Here is a 15,019-nt window from a genome sequence, read left to right on the forward strand (position 1 = left end):
TGCTCCTCCAATTTTTCACACGTTTTCATGCTCTTTGCATTTTTCACACCTTTTCATGCTCCTGGTCTTTCTTTCTTTCTTTTTTTTTTTTTTTGCTCCTCGCATATTTCACACCTTTTCATGCTCCTTGCATTTTTCACACCTTTTCATGCTCCTCGCATTTTTCACACCTTTTCATGCTCCTTGCATTTTTCTCAACTTTTCATGCTCCTCGCATTTTTCACACCTTTTCATGCTCCTTGCATTTTTCAGACCTTTTCATGCTCCTGGTCTTTTTTTTTTTTTTTTTGCTCCTCGAATATTTCACACCTTTTCATGCTCCTCGCATTTTTCACACCTCTTCATGCTCCTCACATTTTTCACAACTTTTCATGCTCCTCGCATTTTTCACACCTTTTCATGCTCCTTGCATTTTTCACACCTTTTCATGCTCCTGGTCTTTCTTTTTTTTTTTTGATCCTCGCATTTTTCACACCTTTTCATGCTAATGGTCTTTCTTTTTTTTTTTTTTTTTTGCTCCTCGCATTTTTCACACCTTTTCATGCTCCTGGTCTTTCTTTCTTTCTTTTTTTTTTTTTTTTACCCCTCGCATTTTTCACACCTTTTCATGTTCCTGGTCTTTTTTTTTTTTTTTTTTTTTCCTCCTCGCATTTTTCACACCTTTTCATGCTCCTGGTCTTTTTTTTTTTTGCTCCTCGAATTTTTCACACCTTTTCATGCTCCTGGTCTTTTTTTTTTTTTTTTTTTTTTGCTCCTCGAATTTTTCACACCTTTTCATGCTCCTCGCATTTTTCACACCTCTTCATGCTCCTCGCATTTTTCACACCTTTTCATGCTCCTGGTCTTTCTTTTTTTTTTTTTTGCTCCTCGCATTTTTCACACCTTTTCATGCTCCTGGTCTTTCTTTTTTTTTTTTTGCTCCTCGCATTTTTCACACCTTTTCATGCTCCTGGTCTTTTTTTTTTCTTTTTTTGCTCCTCGATTTTTCACACCTTTTCATGCTCCTCGTCTTTTTTTTTTTTGCTCCTCGCATTTTTCACACCTTTTCATGCTCCTTGCATTTTTCACACCTTTTCATGCTGCTCGTCTTTTTTTTTTTTTGCTCCTCGCATTTTTCACACCTTTTCATGCTCCTGGTCTTTTTTTTTTCTTTTTCTCCTCAAATTTTTCACACCTTTTCATGCTCCTCGCATTTTTCACACCTTTTCATGCTCCTGGTCTTTTTTTTTTTCTTTTTTTGCTCCTCGCATTTTTCACACCTTTTCATGCTCCTGGTCTTTCTTTTTTTTTTTTTGCTCCTCGCATTTTTCACACCTTTTCATGCTCCTCGCATTTTTCACACCTCTTCATGCTCCTCGCATTTTTCACACCTTTTCATGCTCCTGGTCTTTTTTTTTTTTTTTTGCTCCTCGAATTTTTCACACCTTTTCATGCTCCTCGCATTTTTCACACCTCTTCATGCTCCTCCCATTTTTCACAACTTTTCATGCTCCTCGCTTTTTTCACACCTTTTCATGCTCCTTGCATTTTTCACACCTTTTCATGTTCCTGGTCTTTTTTTTTTTTTTTTTTTTTTGCTCCTCGCATTTTTCACACCTTTTCATGCTCCTGGTCTATCTTTTTTTTTTTTTGCTCCTCGCATTTTTCACACCTTTTCATGTTCCTGGTCTTTTTTTTTTTTTTTTTCCTCGCATTTTTCACACCTTTTCATGCTCCTGGTCTTTTTTTTTTTTTTCTCCTCGCATTTTTCACACCTTTTCATGCTCCTGGTCTTTTTTTTTTTTTTTTTTTGCTCCTCGAATGTTTCACACCTTTTCATGCTCCTGGTCTTTCTTTATTTCTTTTTTTTTTTTTTTTGCTCCTCGCATTTTTCACATCTATTCATGCTCCTGGTCTTTTTTTTTTTTTTTTTTTTGCTCCTCGAATGTTTCACACCTTTTCATGCTCCTGGTCTTTCTTTATTTCTTTTTTTTTTTTTTTTTGCTCCTCGCATTTTTCACAACTTTTCATGCTCCTCGCATTTTTCACACCTTTTCATGCTCCTCGCATTTTTCACACCTTTTCATGCTCCTTGCATTTTTCACACCTTTTAATGCTCCTGGTCTTTCTTTTTTTTTTTTTTCTCCTCGCATTTTTCACACCTTTTCATGCTCCTGGTCTTTCTTTTTTTTTTTTTTTTGCTCCTCGCATTTTTCACACCTTTTCATACTCCTGGTCTTTCTTTCTTTCTTTTTTTTTTTTTTTTCATCCTCACATTTTTCACACCTTTTCATGCTCCTGGTCTTTCTTTTTTTTTTTTTGCTCCTCGCATTTTTCACACCTTTTCATGCTCCTGGTTTTTTTTTTTTTTTTTTTTGCTCCTCCCATTTTTCACACCTTTTCATGCTCCTTGCATTTTTCACACCTTTTCATGCTCCTCGTCTTTTTTTTTTTTTGCTCCTCGCATTTTTAACACCTTTTCATGCTCCCGGTCTTTTTTTTTTCTTTTGCTCCTCAAATTTTTCACACCTTTTCATGCTCCTCGCATTTTTCACACCTTTTCATGCTCCTGGTCTTTTTTTTTTTCTTTTTTTGCTCCTCGCATTTTTCACACGTTTTCATGCTCCCGGTCTTTTTTTTTGTTTTTTTTTTTGCTCCTCAAATTTTTCACACGTTTTCATGCTCCTTGCATTTTTCTCACCTTTTCATGCTTCTGGTCTTTTTTTTTTTTTTTTTGCTCCTCAAATTTTTCACACGTTTTCATGCTCCTTGCATTTTTCACACCTTTTCATGCTCCACGTCTTTTTTTTTTTTTTGCTCCTCGCATTTTTCACACCATTTCATGCTCCTCGCATTTTTCACACCTTTTCATGCTTCTCGCATTTTTCACACCTTTTCATGTTCATCGCATTTTTCACACCTTTTCATGCTCCTGGTCTTTCTTTTTTTTTTTTTTCTCCTCGCATTTTTCACACCTTTTCATGCTCCTGGTCTTTTTTTTTTTTTTGCTCCTCCAATTTTTCACACGTTTTCATGCTCCTTGCATTTTTCACACCTTTTCATGCCCCTGGTCTTTCTTTCTTTCTTTTTTTTTTTTTTTGCTCCTCGCATATTTCACACCTTTTCATGCTCCTTGCATTTTTCACAACTTTTCATGCTCCTCGCATTTTTCACACCTTTTCATGCTCCTTGCATTTTTCTCAGCTTTTCATGCTCCTCGCATTTTTCACACCTTTTCACGCTCCTTGCATTTTTCAGACCTTTTCATGCTCCTGGCCTTTCTTTTTTTTTTTTTGCTCCTCGCATTTTTCACACCTTTTCATGCTCCTGGTCTTTTTTTTTTTTTTTTTTTTTGCTCCTCGCATTTTTCACACCTTTTCATGCTCCTTGCATTTTTCACACCTTTTCATGCTCCTCGTCTTTTTTTTTTTTTGCTCCTCGCATTTTTCACACCTTTTCATGCTCCTGGTCTTTTTTTGTTCTTTTGCTCCTCAAATTTTTCACACCTTTTCATGCTCCTCGCATTTTTCACACCTTTTCATGCTCCTGGTCTTTTTTTTTTTCTTTTTTTGCTCCTCGCATTTTTCACACCTTTTCATGCTCCTGGTCTTTCTTTTTTTTTTTTCCTCCTCGCATTTTTCACACCTTTTCATATTCCTGGTCTTTTTTTTTTTTTTTTTCTCCTCGCATTTTTCACACCTTTTCATGCTCCTTGCATTTTTCTCAACTTTTCATGCTCCTCGCATTTTTCACTCCTTTTCATGCTCCTCGCATTTTTCACACCTTTTCATGCTCCTCGCATTTTTCACACCTCTTCATGCTCCTCGCATTTTTCACACCTCTTCATGCTCCTCGCATTTTTCACAACTTTTCATGCTCCTCGCATTTTTCACACCTTTTCATGCTCCTCGCATTTTTCACACCTTTTCATGCTCCTCGCATTTTTCACACCTTTTCATGCTCCTCGCATTTTTCACAACTTTTCATGCTCCTCGCATTTTTCACACCTTTTCATGCTCCTGGTATTTCTTTTTTTTTTTTTCCTCCTCGCATTTTTCACACCTTTTCATGCTCCTGGTCTTTTTTTTTTTTGCTCCTCGAATTTTTCACACCTTTTCATGCTCCTGGTCTTTTTTTTTTTTTTTTTTTTTTTTCTCCTCGAATTTTTCACACCTTTTCATGCTCCTCGCATTTTTCACACCTCTTCATGCTCCTCGCATTTTTCACACCTTTTCATGCTCCTGGTCTTTCTTTTTTTTTTTTTTGCTCCTCGCATTTTTCACACCTTTTCATGCTCCTGGTCTTTCTTTTTTTTTTTTTGCTCCTCGCATTTTTCACACCTTTTCATGCTCCTGGTCTATCTTTTTTTTTTTTTGCTCCTCGCATTTTTCACACCTTTTCATGTTCCTGGTCTTTTTTTTTTTTTTTTTCCTCGCATTTTTCACACCTTTTCATGCTCCTGGTCTTTTTTTTTTTTTTCTCCTCGCATTTTTCACACCTTTTCATGCTCCTGGTCTTTTTTTTTTTTTTTTTTTTTTGCTCCTCGAATGTTTCACACCTTTTCATGCTCCTGGTCTTTCTTTATTTCTTTTTTTTTTTTTTTTGCTCCTCGCATTTTTCACACCTTTTCATGCTCCTGGTCTTTCTTTCTTTCTTTTTTTTTTTTTTTTGCTCCTCGCATTTTTCACACCTTTCATGCTCCTTGCATTTTTCACAACTTTTCATGCTCCTCGCATTTTTCACACCTTTTCATGCTCCTTGCATTTTTCACACCTTTTAATGCTCCTGGTCTTTCTTTTTTTTTTTTGCTCCTCGCATTTTTCACACCTTTTCATGTTCCTGGTGTTTTTTTTTTTTCCTCTCATTTTTCACACCTTTTCATGCTCCTGGTCTTTTTTTTTTTTTCTCCTCGCATTTTTCACACCTTTTCATGCTCCTGGTCTTTCTTTTTTTTTTTTTTTTTGCTCCTCGCATTTTTCACACCTTTTCATACTCCTGGTATTTCTTTCTTTCTTTTTTTTTTTTTTTTCATCCTCGCATTTTTCACACCTTTTCATGCTCCTGGTCTTTCTTTTTTTTTTTTTTGCTCCTCGCATTTTTCACACCTTTTCATGCTCCTGGTTTTTTTTTTTTTTTTTTTTTGCTCCTCCCATTTTTCACACCTTTTCATGCTCCTTGCATTTTTCACACCTTTTCATGCTCCTTGCATTTTTCACACCTTTTCATGCTCCTCGTCTTTTTTTTTTTTTGCTCCTCGCATTTTTAACACCTTTTCATGCTCCCGGTCTTTTTTTTTTCTTTTGCTCCTCAAATTTTTCACACCTTTTCATGCTCCTCGCATTTTTCACACCTTTTCATGCTCCTGGTCTTTTTTTTTTTCTTTTTTTGTTCCTCGCATTTTTCACACGTTTTCATGCTCCCGGTCTTTTTTTTTTTTTTTTTTTGCTCCTCAAATTTTTCACACGTTTTCATGCTCCTTGCATTTTTCTCACCTTTTCATGCTTCTGGTCTTTTTTTTTTTTTTTTTTGCTCCTCAAATTTTTCACACGTTTTCATGCTCCTTGCATTTTTCACACCTTTTCATGCTCCTCGTCTTTTTTTTTTTTTTTGCTCCTCGCATTTTTCACACCATTTCATGCTCCTCGCATTTTTCACACCTTTTCATGCTCCTCGCATTTTTCACACCTTTTCATGTTCATCGCATTTTTCACACCTTTTCATGCTCCTGGTCTTTCTTTTTTTTTTTTTTCTCCTCATATTTTTCACACCTTTTCATGTTCCTGGTCTTTTTTTTTTTTTTGCTCCTCCAATTTTTCACACGTTTTCATGCTCTTTGCATTTTTCACACCTTTTCATGCTCCTGGTCTTTCTTTCTTTCTTTTTTTTTTTTTTTTGCTCCTCGCATATTTCACACCTTTTCATGCTCCTTGCATTTTTCACAACTTTTCATGCTCCTCGCATTTTTCACACCTTTTCATGCTCCTTGCATTTTTCTCAACTTTTCATGCTCCTCGCATTTTTCACACCTTTTCATGCTCCTTGCATTTTTCAGACCTTTTCATGCTCCTGGTCTTTTTTTTTTTTTTTTTGCTCCTCGAATATTTCACACCTTTTCATGCTCCTCGCATTTTTCACACCTCTTCATGCTCCTCACATTTTTCACAACTTTTCATGCTCCTCGCATTTTTCACACCTTTTCATGCTCCTTGCATTTTTCACACCTTTTCATGCTCCTGGTCTTTCTTTTTTTTTTTTGATCCTCGCATTTTTCACACCTTTTCATGCTAATGGTCTTTCTTTTTTTTTTTTTTTTTTTGCTCCTCGCATTTTTCACACCTTTTCATGCTCCTGGTCTTTCTTTCTTTCTTTTTTTTTTTTTTTTACTCCTCGCATTTTTCACACCTTTTCATGTTCCTGGTCTTTTTTTTTTTTTTTTTTTCCTCCTCGCATTTTTCACACCTTTTCATGCTCCTGGTCTTTTTTTTTTTTGCTCCTCGAATTTTTCACACCTTTTCATGCTCCTGGTCTTTTTTTTTTTTTTTTTTTTTTGCTCCTCGAATTTTTCACACCTTTTCATGCTCCTCGCATTTTTCACACCTCTTCATGCTCCTCGCATTTTTCACACCTTTTCATGCTCCTGGTCTTTCTTTTTTTTTTTTTTGCTCCTCGCATTTTTCACACCTTTTCATGCTCCTGGTCTTTCTTTTTTTTTTTTTGCTCCTCGCATTTTTCACACCTTTTCATGCTCCTGGTCTTTTTTTTTTCTTTTTTTGCTCCTCGATTTTTCACACCTTTTCATGCTCCTCGTCTTTTTTTTTTTTGCTCCTCGCATTTTTCACACCTTTTCATGCTCCTTGCATTTTTCACACCTTTTCATGCTGCTCGTCTTTTTTTTTTTTTGCTCCTCGCATTTTTCACACCTTTTCATGCTCCTGGTCTTTTTTTTTTCTTTTGCTCCTCAAATTTTTCACACCTTTTCATGCTCCTCGCATTTTTCACACCTTTTCATGCTCCTGGTCTTTTTTTTTTTCTTTTTTTGCTCCTCGCATTTTTCACACCTTTTCATGCTCCTCGCATTTTTCACACCTCTTCATGCTCCTCGCATTTTTCACAACTTTTCATGCTCCTCGCATTTTTCACACCTTTTTATGGTCCTTGCATTTTCACACCTTTTCATGCTCCTGGTCTTTCTTTTTTTTTTTTTGCTCCTCGCATTTTTCACACCTTTTCATGCTCCTGGTCTTTTTTTTTTTTTTTGCTCCTCGAATTTTTCACACCTTTTCATGCTCCTCGCATTTTTCACACCTCTTCATGCTCCTCACATTTTTCACAACTTTTCATGCTCCTCGCATTTTTCACACCTTTTCATGCTCCTTGCATTTTTCACACCTTTTCATGTTCCTGGTCTTTTTTTTTTTTTTTTTTTTTTTGCTCCTCGCATTTTTCACACCTTTTCATGCTCCTGGTCTATCTTTTTTTTTTTTTGCTCCTCGCATTTTTCACACCTTTTCATGTTCCTGGTCTTTTTTTTTTTTTTTTTTCCTCGCATTTTTCACACCTTTTCATGCTCCTGGTCTTTTTTTTTTTTTCTCCTCGCATTTTTCACACCTTTTCATGCTCCTGGTCTTTTTTTTTTTTTTTTTTTGCTCCTCGAATGTTTCACACCTTTTCATGCTCCTGGTCTTTCTTTATTTCTTTTTTTTTTTTTTTTGCTCCTCGCATTTTTCACACCTTTTCATGCTCCTGGTCTTTTTTTTTTTTTTTTTTTGCTCCTCGAATGTTTCACACCTTTTCATGCTCCTGGTCTTTCTTTATTTCTTTTTTTTTTTTTTTTGCTCCTCGCATTTTTCACAACTTTTCATGCTCCTCGCATTTTTCACACCTTTTCATGCTCCTCGCATTTTTCACACCTTTTCATGCTCCTTGCATTTTTCACACCTTTTAATGCTCCTGGTCTTTCTTTTTTTTTTTTTTCTCCTCGCATTTTTCACACCTTTTCATGCTCCTGGTCTTTCTTTTTTTTTTTTTTTTGCTCCTCGCATTTTTCACACCTTTTCATACTCCTGGTCTTTCTTTCTTTCTTTTTTTTTTTTTTTTTCATCCTCACATTTTTCACACCTTTTCATGCTCCTGGTCTTTCTTTTTTTTTTTTTGCTCCTCGCATTTTTCACACCTTTTCATGCTCCTGGTTTTTTTTTTTTTTTTTTTTGCTCCTCCCTTTTTTCACACCTTTTCATGCTCCTTGCATTTTTCACACCTTTTCATGCTCCTCGTCTTTTTTTTTTTTTGCTCCTCGCATTTTTAACACCTTTTCATGCTACAGGTCTTTTTTTTTTCTTTTCCTCCTCAAATTTTTCACACCTTTTCATGCTCCTCGCATTTTTCACACCTTTTCATGCTCCTGGTCTTTTTTTTTTTCTTTTTTTGCTCCTCGCATTTTTCACACGTTTTCATGCTCCCGGTCTTTTTTTTTGTTTTTTTTTTTGCTCCTCAAATTTTTCACACGTTTTCATGCTCCTTGCATTTTTCTCACCTTTTCATGCTTCTGGTCTTTTTTTTTTTTTTTTTGCTCCTCAAATTTTTCACACGTTTTCATGCTCCTTGCATTTTTCACACCTTTTCATGCTCCTCGTCTTTTTTTTTTTTTTTGCTCCTCGCATTTTTCACACCATTTCATGCTCCTCGCATTTTTCACACCTTTTCATGCTTCTCGCATTTTTCACACCTTTTCATGTTCATCGCATTTTTCACACCTTTTCATGCTCCTGGTCTTTCTTTTTTTTTTTTTTCTCCTCGCATTTTTCACACCTTTTCATGCTCCTGGTCTTTTTTTTTTTTTTGCTCCTCCAATTTTTCACACGTTTTCATGCTCCTTGCATTTTTCACACTTTTTCATGCTCCTGGTCTTTCTTTCTTTCTTTTTTTTTTTTTTTTGCTCCTCGCATATTTCACACCTTTTCATGCTCCTTGCATTTTTCACAACTTTTCATGCTCCTCGCATTTTTCACACCTTTTCATGCTCCTTGCATTTTTCTCAGCTTTTCATGCTCCTCGCATTTTTCACACCTTTTCACGCTCCTTGCATTTTTCAGACCTTTTCATGCTCCTGGTCTTTCTTTTTTTTTTTTTGCTCCTCGCATTTTTCACACCTTTTCATGCTCCTTGCATTTTTCACACCTTTTCATGCTCCTCGTCTTTTTTTTTTTTGCTCCTCGCATTTTTCACACCTTTTCATGCTCCTGGTCTTTTTTATTTTCTTTTTTTGTTCCTCGCATTTTTCACACGTTTTCATGCTCCCGGTCTTTTTTTTTTTTTTTTTTTTGCTCCTCAAATTTTTCACACGTTTTCATGCTCCTTGCATTTTTCTCCCCTTTTCATGCTTCTGGTCTTTTTTTTTTTTTTTTTTGCTCCTCAAATTTTTCACACGTTTTCATGCTCCTTGCATTTTTCACACCTTTTCATGCTCCTCGTCTTTTTTTTTTTTTTTGCTCCTCGCATTTTTCACACCATTTCATGCTCCTCGCATTTTTCACACCTTTTCATGCTCCTCGCATTTTTCACACCTTTTCATGTTCATCGCATTTTTCACACCTTTTCATGCTCCTGGTCTTTCTTTTTTTTTTTTTTCTCCTCACATTTTTCACACCTTTTCATGCTCCTGGTCTTTTTTTTTTTTTTGCTCCTCCAATTTTTCACACGTTTTCATGCTCTTTGCATTTTTCACACCTTTGCATGCTCCTGGTCTTTCTTTCTTTCTTTTTTTCTTTTTTTTGCTCCTCGCATATTTCACACCTTTTCATGCTCCTTGCATTTTTCACAACTTTTCATGCTCCTCGCATTTTTCACACCTTTTCATGCTCCTTGCATTTTTCTCAACTTTTCATGCTCCTCGCATTTTTCACACCTTTTCATGCTCCTTGCATTTTTCAGACCTTTTCATGCTCCTGGTCTTTTTTTTTTTTTTTTTGCTCCTCGAATATTTCACACCTTTTCATGCTCCTCGCATTTTTCACACCTCTTCATGCTCCTCACATTTTTCACAACTTTTCATGCTCCTCGCATTTTTCACACCTTTTCATGCTCCTTGCATTTTTCACACCTTTTCATGCTCCTGGTCTTTCTTTTTTTTTTTTGATCCTCGCATTTTTCACACCTTTTCATGCTAATGGTCTTTCTTTTTTTTTTTTTTTTTTGCTCCTCGCATTTTTCACACCTTTTCATGCTCCTGGTCTTTCTTTCTTTCTTTTTTTTTTTTTTTTACTCCTCGCATTTTTCACACCTTTTCATGTTCCTGGTCTTTTTTTTTTTTTTTTTTTCCTCCTCGCATTTTTCACACCTTTTCATGCTCCTGGTCTTTTTTTTTTTTGCTCCTCGAATTTTTCACACCTTTTCATGCTCCTGGTCTTTTTTTTTTTTTTTTTTTTTTGCTCCTCGAATTTTTCACACCTTTTCATGCTCCTCGCATTTTTCACACCTCTTCATGCTCCTCGCATTTTTCACACCTTTTCATGCTCCTGGTCTTTCTTTTTTTTTTTTTTGCTCCTCGCATTTTTCACACCTTTTCATGCTCCTGGTCTTTCTTTTTTTTTTTTTGCTCCTCGCATTTTTCACACCTTTTCATGCTCCTGGTCTTTTTTTTTTCTTTTTTTGCTCCTCGATTTTTCACACCTTTTCATGCTCCTCGTCTTTTTTTTTTTTGCTCCTCGCATTTTTCACACCTTTTCATGCTCCTTGCATTTTTCACACCTTTTCATGCTGCTCGTCTTTTTTTTTTTTTGCTCCTCGCATTTTTCACACCTTTTCATGCTCCTGGTCTTTTTTTTTTCTTTTGCTCCTCAAATTTTTCACACCTTTTCATGCTCCTCGCATTTTTCACACCTTTTCATGCTCCTGGTCTTTTTTTTTTTCTTTTTTTGCTCCTCGCATTTTTCACACCTTTTCATGCTCCTCGCATTTTTCACACCTCTTCATGCTCCTCGCATTTTTCACAACTTTTCATGCTCCTCGCATTTTTCACACCTTTTTATGCTCCTTGCATTTTCACACCTTTTCATGCTCCTGGTCCTTTTTTTTTTTTTTTTGCTCCTCGCATTTTTCACACCTTTTCATGCTCCTGGTCTTTTTTTTTTTTTTTTGCTCCTCGAATTTTTCACACCTTTTCATGCTCCTCGCATTTTTCACACCTCTTCATGCTCCTCACATTTTTCACAACTTTTCATGCTCCTCGCATTTTTCACACCTTTTCATGCTCCTTGCATTTTTCACACCTTTTCATGTTCCTGGTCTTTTTTTTTTTTTTTTTTTTTTTTGCTCCTCGCATTTTTCACACCTTTTCATGCTCCTGGTCTATCTTTTTTTTTTTTTGCTCCTCGCATTTTTCACACCTTTTCATGTTCCTGGTCTTTTTTTTTTTTTTTTTCCTCGCATTTTTCACACCTTTTCATGCTCCTGGTCTTTTTTTTTTTTTCTCCTCGCATTTTTCACACCTTTTCATGCTCCTGGTCTTTTTTTTTTTTTTTTTTTGCTCCTCGAATGTTTCACACCTTTTCATGCTCCTGGTCTTTCTTTATTTCTTTTTTTTTTTTTTTTGCTCCTCGCATTTTTCACACCTTTTCATGCTCCTGGTCTTTTTTTTTTTTTTTTTTTTGCTCCTCGAATGTTTCACACCTTTTCATGCTCCTGGTCTTTCTTTATTTCTTTTTTTTTTTTTTTTGCTCCTCGCATTTTTCACAACTTTTCATGCTCCTCGCATTTTTCACACCTTTTCATGCTCCTCGCATTTTTCACACCTTTTCATGCTCCTTGCATTTTTCACACCTTTTAATGCTCCTGGTCTTTCTTTTTTTTTTTTTTCTCCTCGCATTTTTCACACCTTTTCATGCTCCTGGTCTTTTTTTTTTTTTTTTTTTTGCTCCTCGCATTTTTCACACCTTTTCATTCTCCTGGTCTTTCTTTCTTTCTTTTTTTTTTTTTTTTTCATCCTCACATTTTTCACACCTTTTCATGCTCCTGGTCTTTCTTTTTTTTTTTTTGCTCCTCGCATTTTTCACACCTTTTCATGCTCCTGGTTTTTTTTTTTTTTTTTTTTGCTCCTCCCATTTTTCACACCTTTTCATGCTCCTTGCATTTTTCACACCTTTTCATGCTCCTCGTCTTTTTTTTTTTTTGCTCCTCGCATTTTTAACACCTTTTCATGCTCCCGGTCTTTTTTTTTTCTTTTCCTCCTCAAATTTTTCACACCTTTTCATGCTCCTCGCATTTTTCACACCTTTTCATGCTCCTGGTCTTTTTTTTTTCTTTTTTTGCTCCTCGCATTTTTCACACGTTTTCATGCTCCCGGTCTTTTTTTTTGTTTTTTTTTTTGCTCCTCAAATTTTTCACACGTTTTCATGCTCCTTGCATTTTTCTCACCTTTTCATGCTTCTGGTCTTTTTTTTTTTTTTTTTTGCTCCTCAAATTTTTCACACGTTTTCATGCTCCTTGCATTTTTCACACCTTTTCATGCTCCTCGTCTTTTTTTTTTTTTTTGCTCCTCGCATTTTTCACACCATTTCATGCTCCTCGCATTTTTCACACCTTTTCATGCTTCTCGCATTTTTCACACCTTTTCATGTTCATCGCATTTTTCACACCTTTTCATGCTCCTGGTCTTTCTTTTTTTTTTTTTTCTCCTCGCATTTTTCACACCTTTTCATGCTCCTGGTCTTTTTTTTTTTTTTGCTCCTCCAATTTTTCACACGTTTTCATGCTCCTTGCATTTTTCACACTTTTTCATGCTCCTGGTCTTTCTTTCTTTCTTTTTTTTTTTTTTTTTGCTCCTCGCATATTTCACACCTTTTCATGCTCCTTGCATTTTTCACAACTTTTCATGCTCCTCGCATTTTTCACACCTTTTCATGCTCCTTGCATTTTTCTCAGCTTTTCATGCTCCTCGCATTTTTCACACCTTTTCACGCTCCTTGCATTTTTCAGACCTTTTCATGCTCCTGGTCTTTCTTTTTTTTTTTTTGCTCCTCGCATTTTTCACACCTTTTCATGCTCCTTGCATTTTTCACACCTTTTCATGCTCCTCGTCTTTTTTTTTTTTGCTCCTCGCATTTTTCACACCTTTTCATGCTCCTGGTCTTTTTTTGTTCTTTTGCTCCTCAAATTTTTCACACCTTTTCATGCTCCTCGCATTTTTCACACCTTTTCATGCTCCTGGTCTTTTTTTTTTTCTTTTTTTGCTCCTCGCATTTTTCACACCTTTTCATGCTCCTGGTCTTTCTTTTTTTTTTTTTGCTCCTCGCATTTTTCACACCTTTTCATGCTCCTGGTCTTTCTTTCTTTCTTTCTTTTTTTTTTTTGCTCCTCGCATTTTTCACACCTTTTCATGCTCCTGGTCTTTTTTTTTTTTTTTTTTTCTCCTCGCATTTTTCACACCTTTTCATGCTCCTTGCATTTTTCTCAACTTTTCATGCTCCTCGCATTTTTCACACCTTTTCATGCTCCTCGCATTTTTCACACCTTTTCATGCTCCTCGCATTTTTCACACCTCTTCATGCTCCTCGCATTTTTCACACCTCTTCATGCTCCTCGCATTTTTCACAACTTTTCATGCTCCTCGCATTTTTCACACCTTTTCATGCTCCTCGCATTTTTCACACCTTTTCATGCTCCTCGCATTTTTCACACCTCTTCATGCTCCTCGCATTTTTCACACCTCTTCATGCTCCTCGCATTTTTCACAACTTTTCATGCTCCTCGCATTTTTCACACCTTTTCATGCTCCTGGTCTTTCTTTTTTTTTTTTTGCTCCTCGCATTTTTCACACCTTTTCATGCTCCTGGTCTTTCTTTTTTTTTTTTTGCTCCTCGCATTTTTCACACCTTTTCATGCTCCTGGTCTTTTTTTTTTTTTTTTTTTTTTGCTCCTCGCATTTTTCACACCTTTTCATGCTCCTTGCATTTTTCACACCTTTTCATGCTCCTCGTCTTTTTTTTTTTTGCTCCTCGCATTTTTCACACCTTTTCATGCTCCTGGTCTTTTTTTTTTCTTTTGCTCCTCAAATTTTTCACACCTTTTCATGCTCCTCGCATTTTTCACACCTTTTCATGCTCCTGGTCTTTTTTTTTTTTTTTTTTTGCTCCTCGCATTTTTCACACCTTTTCATGCTCCTGGTCTTTCTTTTTTTTTTTTTGCTCCTCCCATTTTTCACACCTTTTCATGCTCCTGGTCTTTCTTTCTTTCTTTCTTTTTTTTTTTGCTCCTCGCATTTTTCACACCTTTTCATATTCCTGGTCTTTTTTTTTTTTTTTTTTCTCCTCGCATTTTTCACACCTTTTCATGCTCCTGGTCTTTTTTTTTTTTTTTGCTCCTCGCATTTTTCAACCTTTCATGCTCCTCGCATTTTTCACACCTTTTCATGCTCCTGGTCTTATTTATTTTTTTTTTTTGCTCCTCGAATTTTTCACACCTTTTCATGCTCCTCGCATTTTTCACACCTCTTCATGCTCCTCGCATTTTTCACACCTTTTCATGCTCCTCGCATTTTTCACACCTTTTCATGCTCCTGGTCTTTTTTTTTTTCTTTTTTTGCTCCTCGCATTTTTCACACCTTTTCATACTCCTGGTCTTTTTTTTTTTTTTTGCTCCTCGCATTTTTCACACCTTTCATGCTCCTCGCATTTTTCACACCTTTTCATGCTCCTGGTCTTTTTTTTTTTCTTTTTTTGCTCCTCGCATTTTTCACACCTTTTCATGCTCCTGGTCTTTTTTTTTTTCTTTTTTTGCTCCTCGATTTTTCACACCTTTTCATGCTCCTCGTCTTTTTTTTTTTTGCTCCTCGCATTTTTCACACCTTTTCATGCTCCTGGTCTTTCTTTTTTTTTTTTTGCTCCTCGCATTTTTCACACCTTTTCATGCTCCTGGTCTTTCTTTCTTTCTTTCTTTTTTTTTTTTGCTCCTCGCATTTTTCACACCTTTTCATATTCCTGGTCTTTTTTTTTTTTTTTTTTCTCCTCGCATTTTTCACACCTTTTCATGCTCCTGGTCTTTTTTT

This window comes from Cervus elaphus, chromosome 20 (genome assembly GCF_910594005.1).
Source record: "Cervus elaphus chromosome 20, mCerEla1.1, whole genome shotgun sequence".
Lineage (NCBI taxonomy): Eukaryota > Metazoa > Chordata > Mammalia > Artiodactyla > Cervidae > Cervus > Cervus elaphus.